The 24,923-nt window shown below is 42.0% G+C and overlaps 1 protein-coding gene across 11 annotated transcripts in view; it reads right to left on the reverse strand.

Annotated features, from left to right (window-relative positions):
* Window positions 1–24,923, reverse strand: part of TMEM108 (transmembrane protein 108) — a 362,370-nt gene that overhangs the window by 284,695 nt on the left and 52,752 nt on the right. For 3 of the 11 annotated variants that reach the window (XM_057497905.1, XM_057497915.1, XM_036883327.2), the window contains exon 3: window positions 1,923–1,980. The exons of 6 other annotated variants lie outside the window; for them this stretch is intronic. The gene's annotated coding sequence lies outside the window, so the exon portion shown is untranslated. Of the gene's footprint in view, window positions 1–1,922; window positions 1,981–10,950; window positions 11,046–24,923 lie in introns of all 11 variants that reach the window. 2 more of the 11 variants (XM_057497901.1, XM_057497910.1) reach the window with 1 other exon arrangement.

A 24,923-nucleotide genomic window follows, 5' to 3' on the forward strand; every position in this document is an offset into this window, starting at 1 on the left:
TTAGTACCCCCATCCTCCAGTTAATAGAACAATGTTTTAACATGTAGGAGGCGGGAAAAGGGGGGAAGATGCCGGCAGAACAAACACAGGCAACTGTCATCTTCTCCACTGCGACACCCAGACATTTCCTCCTGAAGTCAACTGCTCAAGTTAAATTGAATTTTGCCCTGGTGTCTTGGTTGTCATATTTGTAAACCTCCAGCGTCTTATCACTACTCATTACTCAGTGCCAGTTCACTCACAGTATTCTGCTGGGCATTACACCAAATTATTTAGATATACTGGGTCTTCTAGGATCTAAGAAATATAATCCACAGAATGCTTCACAGTGACTGAACTAAACAAGAGAACAAACAGTAACAAGAGGCCCTCTGAATCTGCATTGCTCTTTACTGTGTATCATCAGTTTTGACATACATTCTAGGAAAGGCATAGTGTATGGTGGTGGGTGATGCAGAGCCATCATCATTGTGTATGTGTGTGAAGCCAGCTGTGCAGATATAATCCAGACTGTGCTATTCAGCAGTGGAGACACCCTAAGAGTCTCCCTCATCTTCCTATTGCATTGAAAAATGCCGCCCGCTGCATCCTCAAGAGTGAATATAAGTGAGCACTACTTCATGTGCTCCAGGAAGGCAGTGTGGAAGAGAAGATGGCCATATCTTTATTGTTTGGGATAACTTCAGACAGTCTTCTTTCTTCAGTGTACCTTACAGATTTGTGCCAAGATGGCCAAGGTAAAAACCCTGACATTGAATGGAAAGAAAATTTGTAAGAGATTAGAATAGCAGCTGACTGTCAACTTTGCCACAGTTAAGTGTTCTATGCAGAATTCTTGTTTTGCATAATAAATAAAGAGTTCATATATGTAATCAGACCAGCTTTTTATGGAGGCTGAGAGACGGCACCTGCATGGTAGATGGAGCCACCTCCTGCCCCTGCTACATGCTCCCACACATCTCATCAACCTCTTCTTGTCCATCATGTGAAATGCACATCACTAATGAGTCATGCATTGAATCTGCTATTAAAACACAAATTCCTTTCTGGGCAGCAACATATCAAGTTATCAGCTATTAATAAACTCTTCATTAATTAACCAGAAATTAAGAAGCTAATTATCTAGAAAGGGCCTAAGGGAATGATGGGAAAAGCAGAACTGTTCATTTAACAACACTGAGGGTCTCCTACTGTACATCATAGTACCAAATGGGGATACAGTTCATTCATTCACTAATTCACTCATTCACTCCCTCCCTGATTTGTTCATTCATTCATTCAATAGATATACTAGGAACTAGGGTATAAATTCTGCCCTCAGAGAGACTATAATCCAGTAGAAGAAACATTATTTGAATCAACAAAGAAGGAATAAAACCACTGAATTTTAAAATGAGCTAAGTACTATGGAAGTTAGTAGATAGGAGAGAGTAATACCAGGTGAGGGAACTGATATAGCTTTACAGAGAAGGCATCCTTGAATGTTCAAGGATGGCTAGCATGTGACTATGTCAAGTGGGGGAGATGGCTGAGGAATAGCATAAAATTGCAGACCTCCTGCTGAAAGGGGCCAGCCAGCCAGCAGGAGACGGCAGAAGTCTGGTGGACTCCAGATGCTGGGGAGAGTAGGAGGGAAAGTGAAGGGACTATGTGTGTAGAAAGGAAGGAGGGAATTCCAGAAGCAAACAGCATGTCTTGTTTACCAACATGCCTGGGGCCAGGCCTGCATTTATTTATGTTTCAGGCCTTTTTCTTCTGAAAGTATAATTTTGCGGATCTTGGAGATTCTCTGCCCAAAGCCCCTATTTTACAGAAGAGAAAAAAGAAGTTTGATGAATTACCCAAGTCCACAGAGTTAGTAGGAAGCTGATCTGAAACTATTAACTAAGTGGTCCTGAAATGAATGAATGTAGTATTCTTACCCTTCAATCAAGGTTTTCCACCTGGCTAGCAGCATCTCTGGTGTATGCATGTGTACACCTGAGAGTGAAGGAGAAAGAACAAACGATTGACTCTGAGGTTAATCAGGAGGGACACGGATCTTAATAAAGGGGTTAAAAAACACAGACCTGCATATGTTCACATATTGAGAGAAGTTTCCTTTGGAAACGAGGACTGAACTGGAAACTTGGGCTACAGTATTTTCTTTCTATACAATGGGTGGTCAATGAATTACAACTCAAGCTTTTAAGACTTTCTTTGCTACCAAAATGTCTGCTTCAACTCCCTCGTCCTCACTATTATTATAAATGCAAATGACATGTTCATAGATGGCCAAAGATTGGCTTCTCAGGATAAAATGAAACCAGCAGAAAAGGAGTCACAGCCACACACCACTTGGGTTTTCAATGAACTGAAAGCACCTCTAAACATAATAAGATTTTCAATTCAGAAAAATACACTGTCTTAATAATGAACATGAAATGCCAGGAAAGACATAAAAGCATTTAAAGTAAGTTGCATTGGGCCTTCTATCCATCTGTTCTGGGAAATTTCTGCCTCCATCAGAATTAAATTTCCTCCACCGGGTAAGTCATATTAATTTCCCATAATTCCAGACCATTCAGAGCAGTGTTGAACAGATAAGATGTTTACAAATCAGAGAATTAGAGAATGTTGGCAAGTATCTTAGACATTTTCTGAGCTGCCTCTATTTTTATATAAGATGGAAATAGCCTAGAGAAAAAGTGACATGGCCAAGATACACACATAATCAAGATGGAGAACCAGTTCCAGAAACAGGTATTCTGTCTCCAGGCTGTTTCCCCACCTAGAGTCTGAGGAAAAAGCTTTCTTGCTGTTCTCCTGGCCGGGTGGGAGGAAGATGCTAAACCCTCTACCAAGTGTGCATTGTGCTCAGGGCTCAGGCTTTATTCATGGATAGGTCCAACTCCTATTTCAAAAGGACTTCATTCACCTTTCAAATCCTTACCTACAAACACAAATATATTAGTATATATATGTAATTAAATATGTAAATAAAATATTAAAAGTGATTTTCTTCCAAGCCACTGCCAGAGTAACTTTTTCAGATATGTCTAAGTAAACTTTTTTGAGATATCTCCACAGCTTTGTTCCATTTTTTCTACCTAATACCCCTTTTTGCTTTTAAATATTTGATGGTTCTATGAATGAATGTATTCCAATATAATGAACGTCAGTGAGTACTACAGAATTAGAAGCTATGGACATGTTTTACAATAGAAAATGGTTTAGAGTTGATCACTTGATGGGAAATAATTTTGCTACTACATTATCAAGACTACATTGTAATTAGGAAAACCTTTTAGAATTTAATGTTAACTGAAAAAATTCAAGTTATAATACTGAATATAATCGATTACTATACTCTGTAAAAATACCTTTTTATAAAAAGGTTAAAAATTTCACAATGGCCATTGTGTTGCAGCTGTAGAATTATGAGCAAATGCTACTAAAAAACTTCTAAGATTCTAAAAAGTGAACTATTATAATATTCTGATACATTGTAAATTGTACAACTAAAGAAAAATACAAATTTAAATTTAATTGAAAGGAAACTATTAAATATTACTTGGGTGAAAAAGGCTAAAGGAGACAATCAGCTGTAGTTCCTAGACCCTGGAGTTCAGGAAACAATGGAGATGTTTCACAGCATTCTGGGTATGACAACAAATCAATGTGGAAGAATGTTCTAGAAAGCTACTGGCTTTTTCATAGCTAGTTCCTTGTCAGTCTGCATCTGAAATGAAGTTCATTTATTTGCACCACTTGTTTATAAATTCAAAGCTAACAGTAGAACAAAAAGACATCCTACAGTATGGGAGAATATATTCATAAATGACATATCTGATAAGGGGTTGCCATCCAAACTATATAAAAAGCAAATAGGCCAATTAAAAAAATGGGCAGAGGAGCTGAACAGACACTTCTCCAAAGAAGAAATTCAGATGGCCAACAGACACATGAAAAGATGCTCCACATCAGATAAATGCAAATTAAAATCACAATGAGATATCACCTCACACCAGTTAGGATAGCCAACATCCAAAAGACAAACAACAACAAATGTTGGCAGGGATGTGGAGAAAGGGGAACCCTCCTACACTGCTGGTGGGAATATAAATTAGTCCAACCATTGTGGAAAGCAGTATGGAGGTTCCTCAAAAAACTCAAAATAGAAATACCATTTGACCCAGGAATTCCACTTCTAGGAATTTACCCTAAGAATGCAGGAGCCCAGTTTGAAAAAGATATATGCACCCCTATGTTTATTGCAGCACTATTTACAATAGCCAAGAAATGGAAGCAACCTAAGTGTCCATCAGTAGAGGAATGGATAAAGAAGATGTGGTACATATACACAATGGAATATTATTCAGCCGTAAGAAGAAAACAAATCCTACCGTTTACAACAACATGGATGGAGCTAGAGGGTATTATGCTCAGTGAAATAAGCCAGGCAGAGCAAGACAAGTACCAAATGATTTCACTCATATGTGGAGTATAAGAACAAAGCAAAACTGAAGGAACAAAACAGCAGCAGAATCACAGAACCCACGAATGGACTAGCAGTTACCAAAGGGAAAGGGACTGGGGAGGATGGGTGGGAAGGGAGGGATAAGGGGGAAAAAGAGGCATTATGATTAGCACACATAACGTAGCGGGGTGGGGGACATGGGAAAGGCAGTATATACAGAGAAGACAAGTAATAATTCTATAGCATCTTACTACGTTGATGGACAGTGATTGTAATGGGGTATGTGGGGGGCACTTGGTAATAGGGGGAGTCTAGTAACCATAATGTTGTTCAAGTAATTGTACATTAACGATACCAAAAAAAAAAAAAACCTAGGAAAAAAAAAATTCAAAGCCAAGATGTTGGACTATATCCTGGCTACCTTCCCTACCACTTCAATAGTTAATCAGAAAAAAATGCCTTAGTTAGATATCAGGAAAAAGCTTCAAGCTTCCTCCCAAGGCATGCCTTGAACTAGGTACTGCCAAAGTCACCATACTTTTAGACATAATATTTTATTAGACAGGGACAGACAAACTGAAACAGTAAGAGAAAGTACCAGAGAATGTTTACTTTCAGAGAAGCCTGAAACAAGCTTGGTACAAGTGTGTTCTCATGCTACCATGAAGGTTTTTAGATGTCTCTCAAATAAAAGAAGTATCTTTTTATCAGAGTTTTTAGAAAAAGATTAGTAGGTAAAACGGGAATTAGTATGTTCTTTCAGGTATGAGCTGGGCTTTGTAATAAGACTCTGGGGCCTATGGACCTGATGGCCATGTAAAAAATAGTCAATGTTAGTATTTATTTAGTTCATGAATTTGAATTCCTTAATGAAATAAAAGGGATAAATGCCATAATACTTTACATTTCTATACTTCATAAAAGTTTACATAGCATTTTATGTTTCCTTTTTTTAATGAACACATTTTATGATGAGTAAAGCTGGTTTATTATTCCCATTTTACAGAATCTAAGAATCTAAGGCTCAGAGAGATTTGCCCTGTCCAAGGTCACTCAAAGAGCCAGGATTTAAGACCAGGTCTCCAGACCTAATCTAATGCTCTCCCTCTACAGCCTTTTCCAGGCTAGTTTGATTAAACTTTGCCTAAGGGCAGAAAAATGAATCTGATCACCTTTCCTGGTCTTCCTCAGGTCAGAGTTTAAACAGGTTGGTGGTGAATAAGTTGAGAGTAGTATTTAACAAAACATGCAGTTTTAAAAAGTATGATACTAATGAATTCATACATTTATAAGAAAAACTATTCCACCCATCCAATAGTTTTTTTAACTTAGTAAACCACAATCAATAAATGTCAGGGAAAGAATTAATAAGGAAGAGAAAGTGATGACAGATGTGCATTAAACAGACATAAAAGCTACTGATCTAATAAGCAAATCCTTAAGAAAGGCTGTCCATCTGGGTTTGTAGTTAGTTATAACCTATGATTCCCATCACTTATGTACATTGGGGAAGCCAGTATACAAAGAGGATTACTTCCTAGAGCACAGAAGAAGCCAAAACAATAATAAATACAAGTACACAAATACATGGAAAAATTCAATTTCTCAGGTAATCAAGGAAATATAAGTCAAAATAAGATATGTTTTATCTATGAATGTGCAAAATAATTTAACAGTAACAGTGTTGGAGTACAATGAAACAGACACTTCTTCATAGACCTAGAGGAACTATAAACTGGAATCCACCTTCATGGAAGCTTTCTGACAATGTTTACTAAAAATGTGTATATTTAACCAGTAAGTTTACTTACATTAATTTATCCTAAAAAATTCACAAACACTAGTCTAATGTGCTAGGGTGACCATCATTGTTTTATTCAAGTAAAAAACAATATAGGTAACAATAATTTAACAAAGGCAGACTTTTTAATAAACAAATTCTTGGACATCCATATTATAGAACATTATTCAGTCCTTAAAAATTTGTGTTGTCTAAGAATATTTAATGACATGGTAAATTATATGATGTATGAATATGTAGGGCATATATTCTTATATAAGTATGATCTTAATTTTATAAAATAAAAAATTCATAACTATATGTATGTAAATCATAATGGAAGGAAAAACTCCAAACCAATGGATTTGTCTGGATGCTGATGGCATGGAAGACGGCCTTATTTCACTCTTACAATGAAATTTTAGAGTTTCTTACAGACAATATGAGAATGGTATACATTGACTTCTCAAGCTTTATTTGGTATGAGTATACAATATCTTTATAATGGTAGGAAATGACTTACTGATGCATATTGATGGGTTTGTTACAAAGTCATCCTGCTCACAGCGGATGGGAAGAAATCTTAATGATACATGGACTCCAAACCTCCAAATACTAGATCCCAACAAAACAGCGGCTATGTGCTATCTCCTTTTAAAATGAAGTTGAGGAAAAGACTCTCCTGAAGAACTGTTACATTTATCAAGCAATGAGAATTACATCACTGTCTTGAGATGCCAGAGTTCAGAAATGCTGACAACATTTTGCTTGGCTCCAGGTGTTTTATATAAGAACTTTAGGGAAGTTTTTTGTTTCTGTGTTTTTAAATGGAAGGACTACAGAACCCAGGATAGAATTTCTATGTTCTAAAAGCAATGATCTCCCTCTTGGGTAATGCATGTTTCATTCTGTAATTAGTTTTTGTCACGAGTTGTCCAAGGTTTCGGGTTACATGCCTGTAAGAACCACTGGTCACCTTCCATGCCTACCATGTTCTTCATCTTTGCTGGTCTCATTTTAATCTGTTTATACTCAACCTAAAAAGCTGGCAGAGTGTGAACCTGCCTTTAAATTCCATTAGTTGAGCCTTTCATTTTTGTGTAGTTTGGTTAAGGGATTAATTCTACATATCAAATACATGCTTCTCTCATATTTGATTGAACTTGGAATGCTTACCAAATGCTGGTATGCATCCAGCCAACAAATCCATTTTCAGTCTATTCAAGATAGTCAAACCTACCTTCAACAGGTCAACTTATAAATGAACAACATTTCCAGTCAGACCATTAGTACTTTTCATGTGAGTCAAGAAATGAAGCTAGCCTGTATTTCTGAACCATATGGTCTGTATACATGGGATTAAGAAAGGCAGATTATTCATTAAGCCAGCCTCTCTGTGGCTCCTGAACCTCCTCTTCTCTCCTTTCCTTCCTTACCAAGTTCACTGCCAGTTCAGTCACTATCCATATGAAGAGACAACCTATAGTGGTGTCACCAAACCTACCCAACCACAGAGTACTGTAAGAGTCCATGAGACACATTCAGATTAAAATGGATGAAATCTTTGTACCTAGTCATTTTGTGATTTAAAAACTACAAAGCAGAATGATCTTCCTGACCTGCTAGATGCTGGTGAGGCAAAACAAAATGGCAAACCTAAGGCTCTTCTTTGGCTGCTACCATGCATGGTAGATAGGTAATAACACTAAAAGCTCAAGTGTCAAGGAAGGAAGATAGACATGGTCCTTGCTCCCAAGATATCTACAGTCTTCTAGAGAGAAGAGGCCCAGAGCAAGCTAACCAGCAATGCCAGGGAGTGCAAGAAGGGTGCTCTAGGGTAGACAATGTGGGCCTGGCACAACCAGTCTTAATGAGAGAAGTAAGCTTCCTCACCTGGTTCAATGAAACAATGCCAAGAGTGTCATAATGCTACAGCTTCATGACATTTTTAAGGGCCAACATAAAAAACAAAAACAAAGAAGCAAACAAGAACAGAAAGAAAAAAAAAAGATATTCCCTTGGTTAACCCCAAGCCAGAGGGAGCCATTGTCCAATCTACTATACCAGGGCTGGGCATCAGAGCAAGTTGTCACCTTCTGTGGTCATACACATGAAGACATGGTTATTAGATCCAAACTGTGCAGAACTAGAAGGATGAATCAGGGGTGGTAAGGTATGAAGGAACTCCTGGAGGCAATGTTCAGAATGCAACAAAGCTTTCTATCCAGCTCAGTGACCTGTAAAGTGGGAAGCAGGTCAAGGAGCTACAAAGAAGTGTCACAGTCAAACTAGCTGGAGGAGCCCAGAATTACTAAGGGAGGAGCCCAGAGAAAATGGGAACCAGGATGAGTTGGGTACATCTGTATCAAGATTGCAGCAAGTTGCTGGTGACCAACACAGAGTAAAAATGGAACAGAGTGAAGATCCTCAAGTTTAATGTTCTTCCTCAGGGATTCCCTGAATTTCCTGAACATTCTGAATTTCCTTTTACAAGAGGGAGTTTAAGATTTCTGAGACAAGTACAAAGATTTCTAAACATCTGCATCTTTCCTAGTCATTTTGTGATTTAAAAACTACAAAGCAGAATGATCTTCCCATAGCCACAGGAGTTGGATGGTGAATTATGCAGCCAATCCACAGTAATGTCCAAAGCACATTGCAGTGGACAAAGAGTTCTCCACTCTGCTAAAAGATCTTTTCTGAACTTGGGCCAACTTCATTTAGCTAAATGAAATGTCATCTCTCCTTCCTATGTCTGACCTCTGGCAGTGGTAGGTGCTCTAGAATCATCTGCTCTGTGAAAGCAGGACCGTCCTGGTCATCATCATACATATCTCAGCCAGTGGAGGATGAGACCTGTTTTCACATAGATGTTTGACAGAATGCTCCTCTTATTCACTAAACTGTTCTTTTATACAGATTCTGTAGTTACACAGAATGCTCCTCTTATTCATTAAACTGTTCTTTTATACAGATTCTGTAATTACACTGTAGTAAATAAATATAAGGTGGAAGGAATTCAACAACGGCGGAATGCTTGCTGTTGTCTCAGGTCCTGTACGTGTACTGTGAACAATTTATCATTTAATCCTCACCTCTAACTTAGAAGTGGTTTCACCTCACTTCACAGATTGTGGGGTGGGGCCGGGGGAAACGCAAATGCTGCAGAAATTAAGAAAGCAGAGAGCTAAACTGTGACTACAAGCATACCTGGCACTGAAGTGAATTAACTGCTTTTATCTATAGACCAGGGAGGGCACAGGGGTGGAAGGGGAGCCTCTAGAGCAGGAAGCAGAGAAGAACATGGATGCAGAGAACGTTTGAGGGTGCCATCCCTTTCACCACTCACTGGACAGGATCAGTATCTGAGAATTCTATTTCTTTTCATGTGAAATTTCCTTAGTAAGCAATTACCAGTGCAGTCTTCCTTTTTAAATATGTAGCTCAGAAGCCAAAGAAAGAAATGAGTCAAAATTGAACAGATATTGAACATTGAAAAAAGAAAAAAGGTGGAAGATTTAGAAAACTTGAAAATTCCATTAAAACACTGAGGCTCCACTTTTAAAATATTGCCTTTGAAGGCTAAAATACTTTTTAAAAATCATAAATGGCACACTGATCTAAACAATGGCTTTCAAACTTCTTCAGGTTGTCAAATCCATATAATCTAAATTACTCTTCCACAAAAGAAAAAATTATAGTGATTACAAAAACAAGAAAAACCTACCAAGAATGTACCACCCAACATCTTATTAGGACACCTCATTGCCACAGAAAGCAAGAAAAGACTCAAAGACTAATGTGGGTTTGTCAAAAAGACACAGGAGCCAGATTAAAGAGTCTTCAGTAGTTTAAAAAATGACTATGAGTCTGAGTGACTAGATAAAAATCCGTAAGTATATAGTACATACATTAAAAAATAGAGAAACGGAAACCCTCATGACTCAGTCATATTCCCATTTGGGGGCAGCCTCTGATGTGAGAATCAGTGATGTTTCACTGCTCCTTTCACCTTGACTTTTTGTTTTGTACAACCTTTTCCCATCATAAAAGTAAAATAAGAAAGTGAATAAGCACCACAGTGAGCAATGTCTTTGGTGGCAGAGAAAGAAATTATCCTTAAGACATAAATCACCTTTTTGAGACTATAAGGAAATGGAAAAACAGAATGAAAACAATTTATTTTTGTAACTAGGGGGTGGGGGAAGCAGGGCGGGGAATACCTGGTCAAAATACCTTTGAAACCAAAATAGGTCAAAGGGAGAAATGAAATGGGAGAAACCCGTTTATTGCTTACAAGCAGTTGTCCACTTCTGCTTGCCTGTGTCTCTCGCGACCCGGCTGCAGAAGAAAGGACCCCATCCAACCTCTCCAGTCCAGATATGCCCTCGCTCCCCTTGCAATTACCTATTGATAGGAGATGGACTACTTCTCTCCAACCCTTGGAAAAACCTTCTGATATGGATATGCACTAAGGCCAGGTGAGAGATTCTGGAAATACTGCGATTTTACCCAGAGCCCACCCTTCCAGAAATCTCGTCTCACAATCTACTTGTTCCCCATCTTCCACAGTGGACTCTGTGTGAGAAAACTGGAGCACTGTAACCAGACTAATAATATACAGTAGCAACAGCAATAAAATCATGATAATTCTCAAGCCAGACAATTCAACTAGGTTCAAAGTCCTGTGCAGATCAAGTCCATAGCTCACCCATTCCACAGGCAGTCAGCAGGTGAACAGGTAGGGAGTTCAGAGCAATCATAGCACAGCAGCTGCAGCCAGGGGGCAGCACCAGGCCACAGGGACTGTAAAAGAAATTATCCTAAGGGCCATAAGATACATGTTTTAATGACACCAACACAGGCAAATCTTGTCTCTCAGGTAGGTAGGATGCATGCAAGAGAGTGGTCTTGTGATAGGACAGTGGCAGGAATGGTATCTCATCCTGATCTACTATACCAGACTTTCACCCCCCTCCCTGTGGGAGTTACAGCTGGGTCAATATATAGGGTTACAAGATGTACATGCACTGGCCATAAAGATTAAACAAAATTTCCCTGTAAGATGCTCTTACATCCCAGACATTTTGGGTACAGTACCATGATCTTTGGGAGCCACTCTGCTGTTACTCCAGGAACACATAGGAGACCAGTTTCCAGGCCTTTTCCCCAAGGTGCCAGAAGTCCAGGTGTCAAAATGTTCAGGGCCATGTCCACTCAACAGAGTCTCCAGGGTTTAATACATTTGGGGCTCACAGCAGGATGTTGCTCTGCTGGCCATATCCTGGCTTCAATAACTCTCCCTTGATTTGCACATACAGTTGTATGGGAGAGGCAGAAATGTGTGTTAGCATGTCCACAGGGTTTAAGACTCCTCATTCAAATGCTGTAGTACTGTCCATAAACAAGCTGTCCTGCTCCATAGATTATTGGTGTCCAACTTCAGGCCAGATTTCAACAAACCACTGTACCTTCTATCATGCCTGCCCCAGTAGGGCTATACGGTACATGAAACTTCCACTTTATTCCTAATTGCTGCACGCATTCTTGTAATGCATGTCCAGTAAAGTGGGTGCTTTGATTGCTCCCAATCACCTGTGGCTGGCCATAGGCAACAAAGAGACACTGTAGGCCCCTTTTGTTGTTTTGCTGATCTGCATGACATGCAGGAAAAGCAACCAACAGGCCAGGAGCTGTGTTCACACAAGTCATGGCATACCGATATCCTTCTGATATGGGCAGAGACCCAATATAGTCTATTTGCCCTGACAAGAGGTATCGGCCCCTTTACTATTGTCCCATGTTGCTGCAGGACTCAGTGTAAATCCCTCTTAGAGCACACAAGGCATTCCTTCTGGGCTCTGCTGACTTCTTCAAAGGTCAACAGCAAGCCCCACCAATGGGCTATGGCCCACAGTGTCTTTTGCCCCATGTGCAACAAATGCTAATATATTCGTCTACATCAGAGGCAGGCTTTCCTTCTAGCCAATGCACCTGGGCCAATGTGTCCACATCATCATTCCCTGGGGATGCCAAAGGCAAATGGCCAGTCACATGATATACAGTAACTGTCTTAATCTGACCAGAGGGCCATAGGTCTTTCCACAACTCCTGCCTCCAAACGGTGAATGACCAACCCTTCAGTTGACATGGCACCATGTCGATAGCCACAGAGTCAAGCCTTGATAGATGGCCCAGCTGTCAGTGCAGACAACTATGGGGGAAGGCTCCTTGGTGATCACGAGCCATACTGCCTGCAACTCAGCCCATTGACTGCTCTTCCACTCTCCATCCTCCATCCATATTGTCTCACTCTTAGGATGGAAAGCCACAGCCCTCCACTTCAGGGGCTGCCCACGACTGGAACCGTCTGTATACCAAGCATCTTCAGGTATAAGGACTTTTCCCTCCTGATAAGGATTCTCAGCTACCAATAGCTCAAAAGCAAGTTCTTCCTGCTTTCCACTGGTATACAGTCACTGGCCCCAATAAGCATTAGAGTTCTCCACTTAAGGGGCTAGTAGAGAAGGTGCTACACTGCTGTAAATATGCAATGCATTTGGTCAGTGTAGGGGTCTGTTTCATACCACTCCGTGATCTTTGGGTCCAGTCTCATAACCCCCCTGTGATGGGATAGGTGGTTATCACCTTGGTTGGAGCTGTTCCAGTGATTGGCCCCATAGCCACAGCAGGCAGTTGCTTCTCTGTCAAGGTGACCAGGACCTCTGCTCCTTTCCATAGTTGTGACCAGAATCCAATAAGTTGGGGTATCCATTCAAGCCACTGCCAAAGGCTCCATCCATAACCATCTTCCATTACATGAACATCCAGCTCACAGGGCCTTGATGAGTCCATTACACACAAGGCCTGTACTGCCTTGACTGCTCAATCAGCAGCAATAAAAGCAGCTGCACATGTATCATCCTAGTCCCACCTGATGCCCTTTCATACCAACCAGTAAAAGGGTTTCAGAATTTGTGCCAAGTGCAGGATAAACACTGACCAGTAGCCACAAAGACCCAAATACTCTTGCAATACTGCCACAGTGGTAGGGGTGGGGAAAGCCTGGACTTTGTCTATGACTGCTTCTGGGAAAACTTTAGTTTTACCTGACCAGACAACCCCCAAGAACTTTACAGACAAACCAAGGTCCCTGAATCTTGGTGCTGCTCACAGCCCATCCTTTCTTCTGTAAATGTTGCAGCAGTCTAGGAACTGCCCCTTCTAAATCTGCAAGAGAATCAGACGTGAGCGTATCATCAATATAGTGATACAGCCACATGGTTTGCAGTTTCTTACACGTGGCCAAGTCCTGGGATACAAGTCCATGACAAATGGTGGGGCTGTGGAGGTATCCCTGTGGAAGGACAGTGAATGGCCACTGCCAGCCTTCCCACATGAAGGCAAACTGTTTCTGGCTTTCCTGTGCTATGTCAATAGAGAAAAAAACATTATTATCAAGGTCCATAATATAATATGCCCCTAGTTCATGACTTAGTGTGCCCGTAAGGGCTGCCATAGAGGGGACAGCAGCATGCAAAAGGGGTGTAAGTTTATTCAATTCCCTGTAATCCACGGTCATACACCAGGAGCCATCTGGTTTTTTCACTGGACACACTGGGGAATTAAAAGGACTATGAGTGGGCTTTATGATGCCCACCGTCTCCAACTCCTGTAGAGTTTCTCCAATTTCCTTGTGCCTCCCAGGCAATTTATACTGCTTAGTATTTGTCACCTGCTGAGGTACAGAAAGAACTACAGGCAGGTGCTTAGCAGGTCCCCTCAGAACTACCTTTAACCACACATACCCTCAGTCTGAACTCATCTTCAGTGGTCTGTAACAACAGGCACTGCAGCATATCTATCTCCAAAATATATTCAGGGATGGGAGAAATGTTCACAGTATACTCCTTTGGGGTTTGGGCTTTCTTCACTCTAATTGCCTTACCCCCATAACCATCTACCACAGCAGGGATCCCAGGAAAACTCTTAGGGTTGCCGTAAATCAGAGAAGATTCAGCTCCTGTGTCCACCAGTGCCAGGACATGTTGTACATTCACAGGGGACCAATGAATTGTTAATTCTACATGTGGCTTCTGGTCCCCACCTCATCCCCCAAGGTAGGTACTTTGACACCCAGCTCAGTTGAACCACAATGCCCAATCGTCATCCTGTGGGGATGAGGGTCTGAGTACTGTCCCCCAGGCAGTCTCGTAGGAACACAGGCCAGACATGGGGCTTTTACTCCAGCTTCTGTGTCCTGGACCTCAGCAGCTGGAACTGCTGCTCTGGCTTTAATTGGTGCCACAGTTCTAACAAGATCCTATTGGGCTCCCCTTAATTTTTTCTTTCACTACCCCCACCTTTATCAAATCAACTCATATCTGGGTCCTCAAGACCTTCACAGGGTTCTTTGCACATCTCCTTCCAGTCGTAGCCTATACTTCCTTCTGTGCTCTCATTGTTTCAACTTCCCCAGATTTGCTAAAGTACGTGTAGCCTCCCTTATGGGTTGCCCTATGTGGGGGGCAGGAACAGTCACTAGGGACCCAAAGAGAGATGAGGGAGCTGTATGAAGCACCAGATTTCTCATTCCTACAGTGAACAACAACTCACTGAGGCCCTGGGGGTCCATATTATAGATGATATTTTTCATGCCCAACTCCCATAACACCTACTGGAGCTCTGCATACATTTTCCAGCTAGTGGGTGAGTATGGTAAATCACCCTGATTAGGCCAAACTGCTTTGATGGCTGCTGTCAGCCAATCCAGAAGCACCTGATTCCCTGAGGTGTGAGGTGTGATGGGCACTTTGCAACTACTGCTGGAGGAAAGGGTGAGTCATCAGAGAAGCCATTCTACCCTTTTCAGAACCAGCATAACAATGTTCTCCACCCCCATAACCCAGAGATGCAAAAGCCACGTAAGCAGAGGTTCTGATGTCTCCTCCCCCTCAGGACTCAGCAGAAGAACCGCTCCCAGTCCCACCCCTTCATTCTCTCCCAACATCTCCTCTACCATCTCCAGGGCTGAAGGCACTGCTCCTTCCTCCCCCTGCCCCATGGCCTCCTGTAATGTGGATTCTCCTGATGTCTTCTCCCTCATTGCTTATGTATCTTCCAGGAGTGTGACCTGTCTTCTCAATAACTGTCTCTCTTTCTTAAGGGTATCCCACAGGTCATCACCCAGCTTCTCCAAGTGATGTGGAAGTGTCTCTCTCTTCTGCTGAAGTCTCTGTCTCTCCTCAATAACACTTTCCACTATCTCAAGAAAAAGACATCCCACAATCCCGACTGCTACACAGCCACTCAGGGCCTCTAAGCAGCCTTCTGTCTCACAGAGGGCGAATTCCACAGCTTCCGGTGTCTCCTCCCTTCCCCAATTCTGGGGAAGGCCCCACCCCTCTAGGAGGTGCTTTACCCTAGACCAATTCCCCACTAGGGTCTCCCTAATTGGAAGCCCCACAAACAGGGGGACCCCGGGTGAAGCTACACCCTCCACCACTGCAGCCACTGGGGCTTCCCCACTATCCACAGTGGGGGTTTGGGGCATCTCCCACCATCTCCAGGGGCAGCCTACCCAAAGGTCACACTTATGTAGACAGATTTTGTGTTCAGAGGTCCTGCCAACTACTGCCAGATGTAACTCTGATGGGGAAATCCCGGGGCAAAATACCTTTGACACTGAAATCAGTCAAAGGGAGAAATAACATGGGAGAAACCCGTTTATTGCCTAAAAGCAGTTATCCACTTCTGCTCATCTGTGTCTCTCTCGACCCGGCTGCAGAAGAAGGGACTCCAACCCAACCTCTCCAGTCCAGATATGCCCTCACTCCCTGTGTAATTATCTATTGATATGGAGATTGACTACTTCTCTCCACCCCTTGGAAACAACTATTGATATGGATATGCACTAAGGCCAGGTGAGAGATTCTGGAAATACTGCAATTTTACCCACAATTTTATATTTAGAATTTTATATAAGGAGGCAGGAGACTCTTCTTCCAATGTTACATTGATTTTGCACCACGTCTTAGATAGGTTGTATCTTCTAAATATTTGCAAAGTTCGATAATTTGCAGTGTTAAGATTTTTAAAAATCAAGAAATATTCCTGGAAGTAAAGGACAGTAAAAGAACAGCCAATCATAACAAAAACTGAAAGATAGAGAGCTGATAACATGAGGCCTCCTGAGTGCTTCTGACAGTGGCGACAGCTGCATGTACAACTGAAACACACCAGGCCCAAGTCAGGGATCCTAGACAAGAGTCCTGCCACCCACTAGCTTGTGCTCTGGAGAAGCCCCTTCAACCCTTGCATATGGCTTCCTTAATAAAGGAGTTGGTCTCCATGACCTTCACTCCCACTCTATGAACCCATGAATGTCTGAACTTCTGTCTCCCTGAGCTGTGTGCCCTTGGGTGAATTCACTTCCATTTTCCTCAGTTTTCCTCATCTGTAAAATGGAGATGTTAACAATTATTGCACCTTGCTAGTTGCTGTGAGAACTAATGAAATAGTACATGTAAAGTTCTTGGAACAGTGCCTGGCATGTAGTAAGCATGCTGAAAATGTTAGCTATTGTCAGTATAATAATAAAAATTGTAATTATTATTTATTTTAAAATACATCCAAAAATGTCTCCAGAAGCTAATAATCTTTCAAACCAGCTCCGATGCCTTCATCATTCTGGCAGGAATTGCCTCTGTGTCCCTTGTTCTCCTATGACATTGTGTTTTTGATAGGTCCTGGGTATCCATACCACTTAAGGATAGATAACTTCACAGTATCCTGCTCCAAACCGTGATGTTAGGCTACTTCTTTGGAATGGAGAGAAAAGGTAAGAGTGGCTGGAACAGCTCTAACAGATTTATTTATTTATTTTCAATGAGTGTAAAAGGAGCTGTACCAAATGGAAAACCAAGCATTGGGAGAAAACGAGTCAACTAGAGGGCCTAGCATTCATGACCTATGTAGGAAAGTCTGGTTATATAGAATGTGGATAAATATGGAAGCCAGTTACATGTGGTTCTTGACACTGTTCTCTTTGGTTTTAATCATTTGTAAAATTTTTAAATTACATTGATATTTAATTTTTTAAATCTATGATTAAAAAAAAATCCAATAGTTGAAAATTAAATCTTTTCCTTTGTGATCCTGAGACATGCACTGTGCAGATGACCAAAAGCTTCCTGGTTGAAGAGTAGTTTCTTGGATGCCTTGTCTCTGCTCTCTATAACCATGTCCAGAGCTTCAACTTCAGGATTTTAAGAAATTGTATTTATCTAGAAAGGTTTTAGTCATGCATATGAAGTGATCATGAAGTTTTCAAAATTACTGTATGTCCCCTTTTTCCATTACCTCAGGAGTAGCCCCTAGGAAGGTGAGAAGCAATAGAGTCAAGGTGCAAAAACACCTTTCTCTCCCAATTACTCAACTATCCTATTCCTTTGAGAGTCCCTTAACAAAAGGTGTTTTAAAAAGAAATTATATATTCCTTTATAACAAATCCAGAAACACCATTGTCTTTGGAATGCCCTCTGGGTTAGAACTACCTAAAAATAGAACATTACCTCAGGAACATAAAAAGAAATACAAGTTGCCCAATGAATGTGACAGCACAAGGAGAATTAAACAAAACAAAGAAAGCAAAGAACCATGAAATACATGTCTTTCTAAGATGTCCCATTTTAGTCCACACGTCTCATAATTGGGTAGGTCTCAGAACAGTATTAAACCAGGAGGAGAAGGTGAATAATCTCTGAAGCCTGGATACAGGGAAAAGCATCTAAAAAGGAGCAAAATAACTCACCCAAGTGCCTGTTCCAGTTTAATAGTCCATGAGGCACAAAACAACGACTCTTTCAATTATTCAACAGACTTATTCACTCATCAGTATGAGTGAGGTGCTGGGGTAGGGAAGGATAAGGAGGGAGCGTTTCTACTGCCCTCACATGTGCTACAACAGAGAGGCACGGACAGGGTACAAAGGGATCAGTAGGGAACAGCCAGGCCAGGTTGAGTGGTCAAGCAGGGAATCAGAGGAGGGCTTCCCAAGTGAAGCCTTATGAGAGACAAAATAGCCTAGTGGTTAAGAGCACAGGCTCAGGGCAAGACTGCCTTGGTTCAAATCCCAGCACCACTGGCTCTGTGAACCTTCACAATTAGTCAACCTGTTTCACTTTGCACACTATAAAATGGGTAAAAAGTAGCTACTGTCCCAAAAGTATAGTGAATATTTCATATAAAGTATCTAGAATAATGTAAATTATTGGCAAACAACCATATATTGTCCAAACAGGACACTCTGAGGATAAGTGAGGGTGATGCTAATAATGACATGGAAGCAGAGGGAATCAACTAGAACAATTCAAGGCAAACAGGACATTCAATCACCTGTGTGTGCTCACAGATACTACTGGAGGATGGATAAGCCTTTCTCAGAGCTACATCAAAGTCTGAGACTCTTCTACCCAATCATCCTTCCTTCTCCCTTTCTTTTTTCACAGGTGTCAGACCGGCAACACAGGCTAAAGCTTTTCCTGCCTCTTCCTGCTTCCTCCCCCACTGTCTTTCTTTCACAGATGTGATTCCTCCCTCCCCCAGTAAATCTCTTGCATTTTGAACCCATGTAGGTGTCTGCTTCCTGGAGGAATCAGCCAACATGAAAGCAGAAAGATACCGTGCTGAAGCATGGAAGAGGAGTTAGAGCCTCCATTACTATGCTAAGAAATTTGATTTTTCTTCTGGAGACGATAGAGAAGTGCTGAACTACTGGAAACTGGTGCCACACCTATCACCCTCAGCACCAGGGTGGAGAATGGCTTGACAAAAACAGAGCAACTGTCTTCCAGAGACGCACCCAGATGAGAAATGAGGGTATGGATGATGGCGTAAGTGACAAAGCCTAACCACATGTGCCAACCATGTGCCTTAGAACTGTGCAAGGGAACAGTAACCATCCCACCGGACAGGGAGAGGTGGAGCAGCTTACCCAGGTCACCATCTGGTCCGCTCTAAGGGCCACACTCTTCATCAGACCACTCGGCCTCCCAAAAAAAGTAACCCAGAGGAGAAACTTTAAGGAGCTACAGAGGAATATGGTGAATTCTGCTTCATATATATTAAACTCCATTTAAAGTCTGCCTGGATACAAAACTTACCAAAACATTATGTGCAGGGCTGACAGTACTTCATAATGACAACACTGAATTGTACCAGCTTTCCTCTGTATTTCCATCAGCATTCAACACTGAGCACCTACTACTCACAGCTTCTGAGTATAACAAAATCAGTATATGGAATCTATCCTTAGGGATATTAAAACTCAATGGAGGAAACAGACACACATGTGAATAACCATGTATATGGTCATAAAATATATGAACAAAGAGCTATGGGAAAATACACAAGACTATTAGTTTTGACTAAAGAGCTCAAGTAAGGATTACAGGGCAGAAAGCGAGTTGGGCCTTGAGGAACGAGCAAGCATTAGACAAAGCCTCCTTTCTCTAAAGTCACTGTCTCGTACCAAAGGTGACCCACAAATGCTCTTGGAGACATTTGCTAGGAGAAGCTCAGGCAAAGCAGATGAGTTGGTTAGTTTCAGTATGAAAATCCACATTAATCAATTCTTTAGAAGCACCTGGAAATGAATCACAAACAAAAAAATCTGAAATTTGCCATCCTTCGGCTTCATGCTTATTCCTACTTACTCAATCTGCAACAATGAATGACTATGAATGGAGGTGGGCAGCAGACGGTGGGCACTGGGCCATTATCTTCTAGGTGGCTGCCACAGCTCTCAGGCACATGGCTGAAGAGTTTACAACTTGGGCTTTCCTTCGAGCCTTTTTCTTGATGTAAACAACCTTGGGCAGCCCCTTTCAGCACACAGAGCTTTATTTTATCAGCCAACTCCCTTGGATAAGTGGAATATGTGGAGAATAATCTACTTCTGGTAATTTGTGTCCTTGGCATGCAGCAAGAAAACACCCAGGCAAAACTCAGGTCTCATACCCCATGCACTGAAGTAAGGCTACTGGTCTTGAAGAAAAGCACCCCAGCCTGTCCTCAGAGGCTTCTCTATGCCTCTGGCGAGGCCCTGCCTTAAAGAGGAGGCACCCTAAGTACCTTTGTCCCAGCAGATGAGTACAATGACAACTGTGAAGTACTCTTCTCTACTTTCAGGCTTTATGTCTGTCCCATGTGCCATTTACTTCAGAAGGACACCTTGCTTGGGCCCTTCTCCTCTCAGAACTATCATCCCTTCTGACTTGCTGTCCCTTCCCTGCAAAGTAAAGATAATGGCGAGCATCTCCAACAATCCTCAAAGCATCACTGGGGAGATGTGGACAACTCTGCTTTTTGAAAGACACTCTGAACAAAGTCCCAGATAAATGCTGTATGCAGTACATACTACAACTCACCTGACCAGGCTCACTTTGTCTAATGCTTGCTTGTTCCTCAAGGCCCAACTCGCTTTACACACGGAAAAAATCCAAGTGGGGGGGTGGGGTGGGTGAATAAATGATCTGGTAAAATGCATCTGCCCAGAGTCTCTTTCCCTCCTTATGTCACAGCTCTCTGTCTGCCATTCTTTTAGGATCTCATCACATACCACTGGTACTGTGCATTGTCTTTGATCATTTTATACTTCTGTCATACTATTTTTTAAGTTTGTCTTCCCAATTTAACTCAAAGGTTCTGAAGGGCAAAAACCACATCTTAAGCATCTCACTCCCCTCAAAGCTTTGAGCAAAGATCTATACATAAAATAAGATTTCGATACCAATTTGTTCAATAAGTGAATACCTTTTTGGGTCTTCAAAAACTATCAGTTCCCTCTCCATTTTTTCTACAAGACTCAAGAGTGATAAACTATAACTGAAGGGTGTGTGTATGTGTGTGAAGGGCAGGAACACTGCACAATTGGTAAATGAATAATTTAGTCATATTTAGTGCAATTATTCTTACTGAAATAAATTCCAATCTTAAAACTCTACTTGAACATCTCATATTTCTAATTACTTCCTGCTACCTGGCATTTACATTTCTGCTGATTATTCATTTAAATTACTGAGTCACTATCAATAATTAAAAATTGAAAACATCATTAACTCCATGGCTCTTCAAAGGGTGGCAGTCTTATAAGTATGGCTTTAAATTTTCCTGGGCTACTTCAACTGTTGCTTAAGCTAACCTTAGACGTTCAGCTATTCAAAGAATCTCTGTAGAGCATCACTCAGTTGCTACAAGGGGTTCAGACACTGACCTGTTTGCGAGTATCCTGTCTTTTCTTATGCTTCAGAGCTGGGAGAAAGACTGGAGCTGTCCCTTTGTTGTTGTTAAGTGAGTGGATGTCCCAAAGGGTTGAGAAGTAGGGAGTCTGTGCCCTGCCATCGACAAAAAGTGAGTCGGGCATATCTGTGAGTAGCTGAAAGCAAAGACGTGAGCTCTGTACACACACGAGCTCTCCAAACACGACTCCTTTCAGCCAACATAAGCTGATGAGACTGCCTGCCCCATACTGCCACCCACTCTGCCTCATGTTTCAGTTTAGGGAAACTTTTTCCTCAAGGCTGATTTTAGTTTGTCTTATAAGGCCTGCAAAAGAAAGCTGGCAGTGTCCACTGTGGTTCCTCTGAATGCCCCAGGGCTGCCCTGGGAAGACACACCCCACCTGCATCAAGGAAACAGAGGCAACAGAAGGCAGTCTGGGAGCAAGCGCTCAGGGAATCCTGGCCAGGTCCCTATTCGTTCCTTATACAGAAGACAAGAATGAGAGTCAGTGAATGGGCCACCTCTCCCGTGACTAAGCAGCAGGCAGGGGAAGCTGGCCTGAATAAACAGGAATCTACCTGGTCACAGGAAGACTGGAAGTGCAGGGGAGTTGGGGAGAAAAAAGGAAAAGTTGTAAGTGTTTCTATTTCTGCCTTTTTTCATTTTGAAAACATTGGGGGCTTCCCCAGTGAGGAAATGTGACCATATGTGTCCCCTTGGAGATAGTTTTTGTTTTTCCCCAGAATTTCATAAGATCCATCAAACCACCAAGGAAGAACTTGGACAGAATGTGGAACTTCCCTGGCCGGACAATTCACTGGAATCCATGCCCTGGGGCCCATGCCTCCTCACTGTGCTCATGGCCTATAGCCCCCTTTGCCCAGCACTTCCTCTGGGCATCAGCCTGCCCTCAAGTGGCTGGCTCTTCACTCAACATCACGACAATAAAAAAGGAGAAAGGTGAAACACAAAGCAACTTAAACAAGCACTTTTTCTCTCTGCAAAAATAAAGCCTAAGACCTTTGATTTCTTTTTTTTTTTTTAATTTTCAATTTATAAAACACCTGCTGCCAACCCTACATGTCCCCAGTCTGGTCCCAAGCACCTGGACACCCAATTGCTTCTCTTGCCTCTTACCTAAGTCTCTGACCCAGCCAGCCAAAGAATGAGGAACCACAGGGGCCTAGCCCACAAGTTCTGGTGTCTGGGCCATGGATCTGTCTGCCTCTTGGGCTCCAGCATGACCACCAGATACATGGAACTGAGGCAGTGCCCCCAGCCCTCTCGGCTCTGAATGCTGCCATCCCCTGCTTTGATGTGGTGGCCCGATTCTGATTATTTGGCCCTGGCCTTGATTTCTCTTCCTTCCATCAGCTTCTCCCTAGATCTGGACCTCTGTTTCTGATCTGAGCCTGATTCTAGTTAGCACTGGAAAGGTAGTGTAGTAGAAAGAGAAGACCCTTCCCTTTGCAGGGATTAGGCAATTTGGGTTTTACCTGCTGCCAAGGCCCTCTTACATCTCAACCCGGAAAACAGCTTTTTGGCCTTCAGCTAAATGAAGATAGACTATCAGAAAGGTAATTAGTTCTAACATTGTGATTCTAGAAACAATCAGAGGGAACAATTTAAAGTGAAAGATTATAGGACATAAACTTTAAGAGCACAGTACCTTAATTATTCTTAGACACTCTGCTTCTACAGTTTTTCTGTTCCTCTGACTTCTTTTTCCTTTATGGTCAACTTCTTATCCCAAACACTACTGCCTGAAACTCCAGCATTTTGTCACAAAAATAAGCAGCTACTCAAAACCCTTCCAGGAGACGGCAAAGTCATCCCTCTCCCCATCTGTGTATCTCAGCCTCCATATGCCTCATAAGGATGGCAGTCATGTCCTTGACGTCTCAAAGTGTGAAAGAATGCTAAACTGAAACGACAGACACATGTAAGGAATTATTGACTATTAGTGCCATTTCCTGACTTCATGGAGAAGTTCTGTTCCCTCTTACCCTTTGCCAGTCTGACAATGCATCAGTTGATTCTTCCCTCTGCTTCCTATTTATAGGAATTACTTTCATCCCTTCACTGATCTTTAATCTGTTCTCCATCTTAACCTTTTACACTTGCCTCCAATTCAGCTCTGGAACAACTAGCTGAGTTTTCTAGGCTCAAAGATCGGGAACCCCAGGAGGAGAAGGTGCAGAATAAGGGAAGTTGGGGGAGGCTAACCAAGACCAGGGTTGCTAGCTTTAAGTATCTGGCTAACAGAGACAATACACTAAGGGCCTCATAACCTACACCTCAACTCCTTGCCAAGTCACTGCATTCTCCAAGCATGTGCCCATAGTTTTTTCCTTCCTTCTCCCTTGGCCCATAATTCCCTGCAACTGCCACTGCTGACCTCAGAAAGCAAGAGTGAACAATTCAGAAAGAAGCTGTTTTCAGAGGACCCTGACTGAAAGATAAAGCGAATTGGGTATCCTTAAAATCTGCATTTGGAGGGAGGGCCAAAAAAGCGGAGTTGATATGGCAAAATGGAGCCTCTGAAAGAGCAAAGTGGAGAGCTGCTCTCTTGGCTGTTTCTCTCCTTGGTTTCTTCTTTTCATCTTTGACCTCTTTGCCTATTCTTTGGGAGATGTGATCCTCAACACGACCTCCTCCTCCTCTGTCACTCTTACAGCACTCATCCAACCACTGTGAGTCCCCATTACTCACCAGAATGTATCAGAGGCCCCTGCTGGGTGGGTGGGATACAAGCTGCAAACCGCTGAATTAGAGTGTCTACATAACTTTAGTAGTACATGCTGTAAAAGTAGCTTCCTTGACCCACATTTTCTAAATATATTAATTGCCTGGCTTCTAGACTGTAAGTACTCTGGGGGCTGACATGACTTTCAGCTTAATTTTAAAGAGTATATTTTATACAGCATAAGGTCAAGTATATGTATTAAAATACATGTAATTTATTACATATATTATATTTAAAAGTATATGTATTAGAAAATCTAGACCATTAAATCCCTGCTTTCCTCCCTTCCCAAGTCTCAATGAGCCTTCCTCTTCCTTCATGTCCCACACCTCCAAGAGCTTTATCCTTTCCAGATCATCTCCTCCTTGCTTTAGGACCTTGGGGTCTCAGATACCATGTTTCCTTGGGGCCTGTGTTATGCTCCCTTACTCTTTCAGCCCCCTCTACTTGCCTCCCCTTGAATGCTGGTTTTTAAAGGTACATTACTCCCATGTGCCTTTGTGCCTCTGTTCTCACCCTTCAGACCATCTGTTACTTCCTCTGTGACTCACTGCTGGTACAAAGCAAGAGAAAGCTCCTCCTTTCCCACAGCACCAAAACACAGAGTGGACTAAATGTCCTGTCTTTCCTACCACCTCACAAAGGACAAGGCACAA

This window comes from Manis pentadactyla, chromosome 1 (assembly GCF_030020395.1).
Source record: "Manis pentadactyla isolate mManPen7 chromosome 1, mManPen7.hap1, whole genome shotgun sequence".
NCBI lineage: Eukaryota > Metazoa > Chordata > Mammalia > Pholidota > Manidae > Manis > Manis pentadactyla.